This window comes from Dipodomys spectabilis, unplaced genomic scaffold (genome assembly GCF_019054845.1).
Source record: "Dipodomys spectabilis isolate Male_0828 unplaced genomic scaffold, ASM1905484v1 ptg000042l, whole genome shotgun sequence".
Taxonomy (NCBI): domain Eukaryota; kingdom Metazoa; phylum Chordata; class Mammalia; order Rodentia; family Heteromyidae; genus Dipodomys; species Dipodomys spectabilis.
In genome coordinates, this window is record NW_024870719.1 from 13127843 (window position 1) to 13139172 (window position 11330).

An 11330-nucleotide genomic window follows, 5' to 3' on the forward strand; every position below is an offset into this window, starting at 1 on the left:
CTGGAAAAATAAAGGACTATCTAAATATAGACTTAGAATTCCATACGTTATGTTCTTTACAGAGCTGTGTCAAGAGATTTGAGAAACCTGGAATGTATCAATCTGCTGAAGAATGATTGCAGAACTGGAAAAAGAACTGTTTCTGGAACCTTCAGTTCAATTTAGAACAATTTTTATTGCTTGACTAAAAGTAATTATGAGTAAAGTCCAGAAATAAAGACATCACTTACCATAATGACCATATCTGAAGCTGAAAGTAGTACTAACACTAGACCGAATACTATTCTTTCCATTTTGGAATGTATTGACCATTAAGTAGATTGTAGTGAATTTTGATCACATAGGAAAATATGACAACTAGGGATTTTAAAAAATATAAATCCAAATATACATCCAGACTATGACCTACAACATATATATATATATATATATATATATATTTACATATATTTATTTTGAAGAGGTCACACATTCTTTGTGACCCTTGCAACTTTTTTTTTCCCCTTGCAACTCACAGGTTGACAAAGAAAATCATTGTGTTTTCATTCAAAATTCATATGTTAAATAGCATATTTTTATAAATGTCAAAAATTCTATAAATGTAACAAGAATATTCCAGGTTCTGAGGCTTTGAAAATTAAATGCAAATAATTTTAAGATTTTTTAAATTTCAAATATAAATGTGAAGGAAAATGTTTAGTTTTAAAATGATTGATAGCTTAATTTAGGGATCAAATGATAATTTAAAATAATTTGATACTCAATTTGAGGAAATTTATAACATAAACTCTGTGACACTTTTTGTGAAGTTTTAGTAAAAATCTGGAAGTTTATACAAACTATGTCAAATATTACCTAATAATACATTGTAAATTTCTTTGGAGTTTTCTTTCTTCTTTTTAAATTTTATTTTATTGTAAAAATGTTACACATTTTGCTGATTAAATGTCATTCCAAACACTTTTAAAATTATGTATGATGAATTTAAATTACAGCTATTTTCTCATTATCACATTGGATAAAAAATATAAAATGGATCAATCTGGAAGTAGATTTCCATTATTTCTTATGGAATTAATTTTGATAAAATGTAATCACTGTTTATTTCAGGAAATAGTCTAATGTTGTTACTGCTGCAATGTAACATTTTTACATTTCTTTTATCTGACCATATTTCTGCTGCAATTGAAACAAAATTCATTACCAGAAGAGATATAAACAGTACATACACATACATACATAATTATATATGTACATGGATGAATGTACAAAGACCCGCACATGTTACACACACTTATACACAGGCCATATATAACCTTACAAATACAAACATACATAAGTTTATAAATTGGATAGTCATTCAGTTATATACCCTAAGAGAATTTATGTAACATACTGTGTCAAATTATTTTATCTAATCTGTTTGTAAAGTATGGATGAAAAATGTATTAAATAATAACTGATTTATTCTAATATTTCTAGTAAAATCCTAATGTAGAAACAAGGATATCACAAACAGAAGCTGAAGCTAGAAAATATTGTGCACACACAATGTAAATATAAAAATAAACATTACAGCAAATGAAAAGTGCCATCTATTTTTTCTTATCTGAATATACATTATATATATCTGAAAAGATACAAATTGTGCAGATAACATTGGAAAATACATATACTTTACAAATATTTTTAGCTGATTCTCATATGGTTTTGCCAAATCATTTAAAATGTATTTTTCCTTTGTCCTATAATGCTGTGCTTTAAATTTTGAAAGGAAAAACATCTTTAGATATATCTAGGTGTAATATTCAGCTAGAATTTAGCATTTAATTTTTAAAAGGTCTTACTCTCTCATACCAGTTCTCTCTTCTCTAGTTTTGTTATGTATTTTAATACATGGCCCATGAAACATAGCTATGTATCTCGATACAATATTAGAGGATCTACTATTCTCTTTCATTGGCTAATTGTTTTATTGTTGGTCACTCAACTTTGGTGAGATTGCTTCTTGTATTTCAAGGAATGAGAATGAATAAAGAGGCTGAAATTTCTGTCACATAGAAAATTTAGTGGTTTCGTTCCTATTCTTGGGCTTTTGGCTGGTCTAAATGATTTTTGAAGATCTTTCTTCATGATTATGCAACTGTCTCTTTAATCATTTCAATTGGTCTTTTCTGGACTTGACCCAAAATCTCTGCATCATTTTGCCTACTGAGCTGCCTGAGGTTGGCTCCAGGATTGTACATATGCTTGTTGATTTCTAGAAGAGTGAGCACATAAGTCAAGCCACAGGCAACACAAAAATAAATCTTTGGATGGAAATTGTCACTGTAAACTTGGTTTTGACTCCTCAATGCTCTTCAAACTATGACTTACTTGACAACTTTCCTTAGCATTTTCCTTTTCTAATATTTCTATCATGTACATTTGCACCGATGAAATATAAATCATGATAACATTTTAGCATTTATGGAAAGACATCATTTATATTTGGTCTATATGAAACAAGATTTATTTCCTCTTAAGACACTAATTCAGTTTTATTTTTTTTTATTTTTTTATTGTGAAAATACTGTACAGAGGGTTACAATTACATGGGCAAGATAATTAGTACATTTCGTATCAAGCATTGTAGACTCCTCCTTTGTTACTCCTTCCCATCCCTTCCCATCCTCCCCTTGTCCCTTTCCCCACTCCCCTTCCCCCCACCAAAGTTGTAAAGTTCTTTTTTCCACATAAGGACTTGTACATCTCATTGTTGCAATGGATCCACCAGTATCCCTATTTAAATGATTTGTTTTTTTCCCTTCCCCTCCACAAATTATACACAATGGAATTCTATGCCTCCATCAGAAAGAATGACATTGCCCCATTTGTTAGGAAATGGAAAGATTTGGAAAAAATTATATTAAGTGAAGTAAGGCAGGCCCAAAGAAACTTGGGTCCCATGGTTTCCCTTATTTGCAATAACTAGTATATGTGTAAGTCAAGCAGAAAAGGTCAGATAAGTTGATGTTAGGGAAATGAACACTAATTCAGTTTTTAAAACTCAACAAAACTTCCAAAATTTTGCTTTTGATGGAAAAAATTTTCTTTCTAGTACTTTTATTATTCATGCTACATATGTGCTTTTAAACCCTAAAAATGGATCATAATATACTTAATTTAAATTAATTTAAAATTTAATATTTGTAAATTATTGACCAAAGGGGATTAAATTGTTCAAGAAACACCATGAACTGTGATCCAAACATGATATTTAAAATCTAAGTTTGAGGGTTAGTGATACCTACATGCTTATCAATTAAGCTCAAAAGAACACTTCATTAGACTTTGCTGTCAAAGTTCTCTCTAGTATTCCACAGGGATGCTGCCTTCTGCATCATATGTCCAAATCTATTTTACAAATATTGAAGGATATTAGAAGAATGGTAAAAATGGTTAGATGAAATAACTTGGATATTTCAGTTTATTCCCAAAAGAGTTTAAGAATAATTATTTTGGTTTCCAGGTATTCACAATTTAATTTGGTTTTAATAGCTACATCTTGAATGATAATATATTAATTTGATATTACTTGTCAGTTTTTTTCTATAATCATGTAATCTGAAGATCCCCAGATGACTGGCCAAAATTTATCTCAGTCATAACAATTAACGGTGATAATTCCCGAGCCTTCACAAGCTTTATATTCTCCCTTCCCAAGCCTTCTATTCTCCCTTCCCAATTATACTGTCACAATCTTCTTAAAAATAAAATTGAAGCTGGGCTCCAGTGGCTCATACCTGTAATCCTAGCTACTCAGGAGGCTGAGATCTGAGGATCGTGGTTCAAAGCCAGCCTGGGCAGAAAAGTCCATGAAACTCCTAATCCAATTAACCACCAGAAAACCAGAAATGGTTCTGTGGCTCAAGTGGTAGAGCTCTTGCCTTGAGTTGAAGAGCTTAGGGACAGTGCCCAGGCCCAGAGTTCAAGCCCCACAACTGATGGGGTGGGGGCGGGAAACAAAAACAAATTGACCTCAGGACCAATGGAATAGCACTGAAGACCCAGAAATGAACCCACAAACATATAGTCACCTAATCTTTGATAAGTGGGCAAAAAAAAATAGGATGGAAGAAAGACAGCCTCTTCAGAAAATGGTGCTGGCAAAATTGGTTAATCACCCGTAGAAAGCTAAAGCTAGATCCCAATATATCACTCTGCACCAGAATCAACTCCAAATGGATCAAAGACCTCTAGGTAAAAGAAGACGCCCTGAAACATTGCAGGAAGGAATAGGAGAAACTCTACGTTTCCAGGGCAAAGGCTGAAATTTTGTTAATAAGGACCCAGAAATACAACAAATCAAAGAAAGGTTGGACAAATGGGAGTGCATTAGCTTGCAGAGCTTCTGCATGGCAAAGGACGTAGCTAGCAAGATCAATAGAAAGCCTACGGATTGGGAGAAGATCTTCACTAGCCATACAACAGACAAGGGCCTCCTAGTTTTTTTTCTTTCAAGCGATTGTTTCTAACACATTTATAAGATTATTTCTTTGTTGCTATGTATGTCCCTTGCCCACAGTATAACCCCTGCTTTCACTGTATTTGATGTCAGTATAATTTGTGGAGGGGAAGGGGAAAAACAAATCGTTTAAATAGGGATACAGGTGGACCCATTGCAACAATGAGATGTACAAGTCCTTATGTCGAAATCGAACTTTACAACTTTGGTGGGGGGTGGGAGTGTGTGGGGGGAGGATGGGAAGGGATGGGAAGGGGAAACAAAGGAGGAGGCTACAATGCTTGATAAGAAATGTCTCATTATCTTGCCCATGTAATTGTAACCCCTCTGTACAGTATTTTCACAATAAAAAAAATGAATAAAATAAAATAAAATGTACCTAGAACTCAAAAAATTAGACCCTCAAAAAAACAAATCCTCAAAGAAACAACTACCCCATTAATAAGTTGGCTAGAGACTTAGAGATTTCTCTGAAGAGGAAACAAGAATGGCTAAGAGACACATGAAGAAATGTTCAACTTCTGTAGTCATAAAAGAAATGCAAATCAAAACAACCTTGAGATTCCACCTCACCCCAGTTAGAATGGCTAGAATCGAGAACTCTAATAACAACTGATGCTGGAAGGGATGTTGTCAAAGGGAACCCTACTGCATTGTTGTTGGGAGTCAAAACTTGTTCAACCACACTGGAAAGCAGTATGGAGGTTCCTCAAAAGTCTTTGTTGTTTTTGTTTTTAATGTTCTGTGTGATTTCTTTCTTCTTTTGTGTTTTTGGTTCCCCTTATTGTTTATTCCATGTTGTCACTGTATTTGATTTTGGCATCCTGGGTATTGTATAGATGTTTATCTGAATTAGGGAAGGGAAAGGGAAAAAAGGAAAAATGGTGAGACAAAGGACAAAGGGGGAACTAATGCAACAGTGATACTCACAAGACAATATGTTGGAAATTATCTTGGGGGGATGAGAGGGGGAGGGAAAGTGGGAGAAAAATGAGGGAGGGGGTAACAAGTTAGGCATGAAATGTACTTGCTACCTTACTTACATAGTTGTAACGCCTACGTACAATTAAATTTTAAAATGACATTAAAAAACTCAAATTGAAACTTTGTTTTCCAGATTCTCAGGCCAAACCTTTGTTCATAAGCCTTACTATTAACCTTTTATCACATCTTCACATCTGATTCTTCCTTCAAAACAAATCCTATGGATAACCAGTTTTTCATCATTAGTATCCTATCTAGTATTAGTGTTCGTATTTCTACCATTAATATTCACACATACAGTCAATAGCTATCTAGTAAATATTATAGTAATCTAATTAATCTAATCTAATTAAACATATCTTCTCCTAACACCATATATTTTAAATTTTATTTTGATATTTAAAATATTATGTACTATTATTACATGCCTAGTTTACATGTCATGAACCAAAGGAAGAGTCTAAATAAGTTTCCTATGATTAAATACCTATTAGAACATCATATCAAAGTTTCCATCCAGAATATAAATTTTAACTGCATATTTTCCAAAGAGGCAAGTAAACCAATTCATTTCTGCCAACTCAGTAAACTGTAGTAGGGTAACAACTCTGTATAAAACTTCAAAGTTTGATTGAATACTTAAAGCTGTGTGAGGAAGTTTGGAAGAATCAGGAACCTAATTATAGATGTGATTAATGAACTGGAAAACATAAAATATGGTTAACATAAGAATCTTATATGAAGTGATAATTCTGGAGCATTAGCATCTGATCTGATTCTGCTAGATGACTAGTTGAATCATAAGAGGCCATAACTATGTTAGCTCCTCTATAAACAAAGAACTGATTAAAAATTCCATTCATAAACAGAAATTGTGATCAAACTTAATGGAACAAGAAAAATTCAATAAAAAATATAGTGGGCCAGTATCTGAGAATTTAACTAACAAAATTTTGGAAGTGGATTGAAAAATGATGCTACAAATTCTAGGCACAACCAGAAATTTTGTGCCAAAAAATTTGGGGAATATATATTTTAGAATATGTCATGAAAGTAGGGAACATGGAAGCTGCTAAAAGGTAACTCTGAAACAAGAGTTACTAGTAGCTAGTTTAGCTGTTGATCAAGATTAGGTTAAAGTCTGAACAGATGGCTTTTATCGTATACTAGGTCGCAATGTCAAGTCAGCCAATTAAGGATCAGACAAAGAATTAAAGACATAACCACAGAATGTTGTAAGGGATGACATGGATCAATATTTTCTATATTCATAAACTCCTTTGCTGAATGACAATTCTTCCTTACAACTAAAGTATTCAAAATGAGATAAGCACATAGTATAAAAATACTCTAAATTATTTAGGTATATTTATATTATGAGAAGTCCATTTTATCAAGAAAATGTTTACTTAATGGCTACTCAGTGATCATGTAATATTATAGTATTAAAACTTTATATAAGAAAAATATGAGAATAATATCCAACTTTTGTATTAAAACTTTCTGGGTAAGTGTACATATACAAAATCCCATGTAATTGTGAAATTAAAAAAAAGAATTTGCTTTAAAAATACAAAATGCGATATAGAGGCATTTATTGGAAAAGTCAGGGTCAAGACCATGCTCTGAAGGATCACAAGGTTTTATTGATGATTATTTTGGAAAAAGACTACCAAACAGCAGGAACAGCAAATACATCAGAGGAAAAAGTTCATATTCAGGGGTTATATTTGGCAAAACTTGAGTCTGATTTTAAGTAACTGAGACAGTCATATTTTTTAGAACATGTTTCTTTCCATAGTGAGTCATTTCAGAATAGAATCTGTCTTCAAATTCACTGTATTAACAGAACTAGTATTGGAATTTAAGGGAGAAATATTAATGATGGCATTCTGATGACCCTAGATGATCACACCACTAGCCACTAGAAATGAATTTGAAGATAACAAGAAAGATACTGAGGGCTTGTGTCCTATACATATTCTACATCTAGCAACATAGCTAGAAGAAAATCAAGGTGTTGGTAGTAAGAAGATAACTGTAGATATAAATACCTTTCCATTGCTGTACAACAAATAGATCTTACACTAGAGACTTCCATAATGAGATAGTGCTTGGATTTTGCCAGAACTTAAAGAACTAGGGATTCTTAGATGCAGGATGTGCTTTGACTGACAGCCTAATATCTCCCCCTCAGAACCTCCAACTTCAACATTTTGTTGTAGTATTGAATTCACTCATCACACATCACCAGTTTTTGTGAATCCAGTTGTGGACTCTGAGCAGTGTTTAGGAGACCATCATCCACAGTGAGTTAGCTTTTCAACAGTCATTAAAACTGTATTATTTCAGAGCTATAGACAGTCACCTAAGATAGTTGATGGGCAGTATTTCTGAGCCAATTTCAACTCAAGCAAGCTTCTTCTTTGAAAGCCCCCAGTAAGAATAGCTTGCACTTTCTTTACAAGTGTTTTTTATTTATATGCTAACAAATAACATAGTATATTTTGTAACTTAAGTAACTGAAGAGACAACACAATTTGTATATTTATTCTGTATCACATGAAATTATTTGTATCCCAAAACTTTTATCATTCAGAGCAAGTCTACAAAGTTTCAAAAAACTAATTGGAGTATACTTCAGAGGAAAATAAACATAAAATTTAGTCATCTACCTTGCAGACATTAATCTTGAACTTAGACAAAGGATATAAGAATTACAATTTCAAACTTGAAATAGCTATCCTATTGCTGAAGTAGATAATAGATTTTTACTTCAAAATAAAGTTAATAGGAATTGGGAAAACATTTATGAATATTCATCACCTAATTAGTAAAGTTTGCTCTTCTTTCAGTTGAATGTTTTCTCAAAAAATGAAAAATTGACTTATAAATAGGTTTCATTGTTTTAGTGCTTGCAAGCTTTTATATATTCCAGTTGAAAATAACATGTAATCTTCCTTTAATATGATGCTCCTCAGTGTATGATGGAAGTTATGTCTCCATAAACTCACTGTAAGTTGAAAATTTCTTAGATGAAAAATGTATTTAACGTACTGGACCTCATAGCTTTGCAACATAGCACACTGTAGACTGTTTGCACTTGTGCCTGCATATCTGATTGGGAACTTTGGTTCTCTGCCCAAGGCCAACATCCACAGAGAGTAGGTTGCACATGGTTTATACCGAATGTGTATCGGTTTTATATTGTGCACAGACCAAAAATTGTAAGTCAGACCATTCTAAGTCAGGGATCTGTATGTTATCATTTTAAAGTGTTTGTGCCATGTATTTCTAGAATCTCATCTGAACTTTTGTTATTAGCGCTAATTTTAAAGTCCTCCCTCAGTGCTAGATCATTTTGTACTGTAGTATTTACACACTCTGATTCAAACTTCTTAATCTATGCTATTAGTAACACAGCCCATTCATTCAATCCCACTTTCTCTGAATGAAATGAATAGAAGCTGCTTTTATTCCAGATCTTTATACCTTTCTTTCAATTGCTGGTGAATTTTTTTTCCATGCAGGTTGATTGAACTGTGTGTTACATATAAGCTATGACTTTCAGTATAAGTATTGCCTTTATTTGATTCTCTGTCTTCTGTTCTTCCTTTTAAATGCGTGTGTCATTTAATATAATAAAGGACAACATTCTGATACTTAAGGGTTGTAAAATATGCACAATTTTGCCTATATTCATATATTTAAACATGAATCTGTGTGTATGTGATTGCCAAAAGAAATACCATATTCTATATAAAATGGCTTGCCTAATTAGGGAGAAGGCCCCTACTACCAAGGCCAGTAGCAGTCAACAGCTTCATGCAAATATCCTAGAACCTCATTTGAGGTTCATACATCTTATAAAGCACAGAACATGGAAATGCTTCAGGTAAATATAAAGAAACTCATATGATTTAAGGTAACTAAATAACCTTATGTATATGCATACATATACAGCATTTCTTAACTTTTGCATTCTAAATCAATACAAGTGTTTACTTTTGAATAAACTTAGAATAAAGAGTAGTAGCACATTACATTTGTTCCTTCTTTTTTAATTTTTAAATTCACGTATATTATTATACAAAAGATTTTTGATGTGGAACTTCACAAACACACACATCTATCTTTATCTGCATCTATCTATCTATCTGTATCTAAATATATATATAGTACTTTGATCAGATAAACCCTTTCTATTGTTTTTTATTTTTCCCATATCTTCTGCCCCCTATTTTCAATAGTTTTTATAGGTTTCATCGTGCTTTCTTCATACATAGAAACAATCGACTTGTGTGTGTTGAGTTTGGGTGTGTGTTTTAGGTACAGTTTCTGTATCTAAGAGAAAACGAGGTTTTACTTTCTGAACATGGCTATTTCACTTAACAATATGATCTCTAGTTCCATTTATTTTCCTGAAAATGACAGAAATTTATTCTATTTGTGGATAAATATACTTTTTTACACATTTACCAGGTGAAGGACACGTAGGTTGATTTCATGAATTGGCCACTGAGAACTCCAATAAATATGGGTATATATGTAAGTGTCTCTCTCATATCCTGACTTACATTCCTGCCTGCAGGTACAGGCCATGAATAGAATTGCTAGATCATATAGGCATCGTTTTTTTAGTTTCTTGAGAAAATTTTGCTCTCATTTCCATAGAGTTTGCACAGTTTACATTTCCACCAACAGTGTACGTTGCCTTTTCCCCATATTGTTGTTTGTATTCTTGATTATTGCTATTCTGACTAGAGTGAGATGAAATTTCAATGTCGTTTTGATGTTTATTTTCTTTATGACCAGGGATATTGAATCCTCATATGTTTACTGGCAATTTACACATTCTTTTGAAGATTGCTTGCTCAATTCATTTGCACATTTATTAAATGGGTTTGATTATTTTGGAGTTCAGTTTTCCAAGTTCTTTGCAAATTCTGGCTATTCTCTTGTTAGATGAGTAGCTGGAAAAGATTTGTTTCCATGACACAATCTCTTCATTCTCATGACTATTCCTTTGTTATATTTCAGTTTGATGCCATCCCATTTTTCCAGCCTTTAAAAAATAATTTCTTGGGGGTTCCGGGAAGATGGCGGAGGAGAAGCTGGAATCTGAACAAGCCCTTGCATAGAAAGCAGTTTCAGAGTTCCAGTGAACAGTCCCAAGCCAAAGAATCACACCAAGTGTGCCATCACAGGACAGAGAGTTAGTCAAGAGAGGGGAAGCCAAGCAGACACATCTGAGCACTTGCCAGCAGCTGCCGCTGCGGTGGCAGGGTCGCGGCGGCGACTACCGCCGCAGGGGCATACCTGAGAAACAGTCCGGGATGAAGGAGCCAGACGCAGCGGACGAGCGGATTCTACTCAACACCAGCAAGAACCAACAAGGAGCAGACAACTTCATCCTGCACTTTGCAGACCAGAGACGACCCAGGATCCAAGATTCGGTGTGAGTAGAAGCCCAACGTCCTCACTCCTTTTCAGGGAGCAGAGAAGGGAAGGCCACCCCTCCCCTCCCAGCACCGGTGATCTCCATCTTGGATACCGACAAAGCTCGGAGGAGCGGCTAGCTCCAGCTCAGGCCTTGGAATAAAACGAGTCATTTAGCAGGTCACAAGAACTTAATGGCGAAGTGACCTCACAGACTCAGTTCCATCCAGGGAAAAGTCACCCAGCTCAGGCGCCAGCCATTGGAGTGGCTCTCCTCACTGGGTAACCAGAGCCAGAGGCTGCCCCTCCCTCTAGCAGCCACCACAATCAATTGAAAAACAGAAAACCTGAGAATGGCTCCAGGCTGGGTGCTGTGAGTTTTTTTTCACAAAATAGCCCC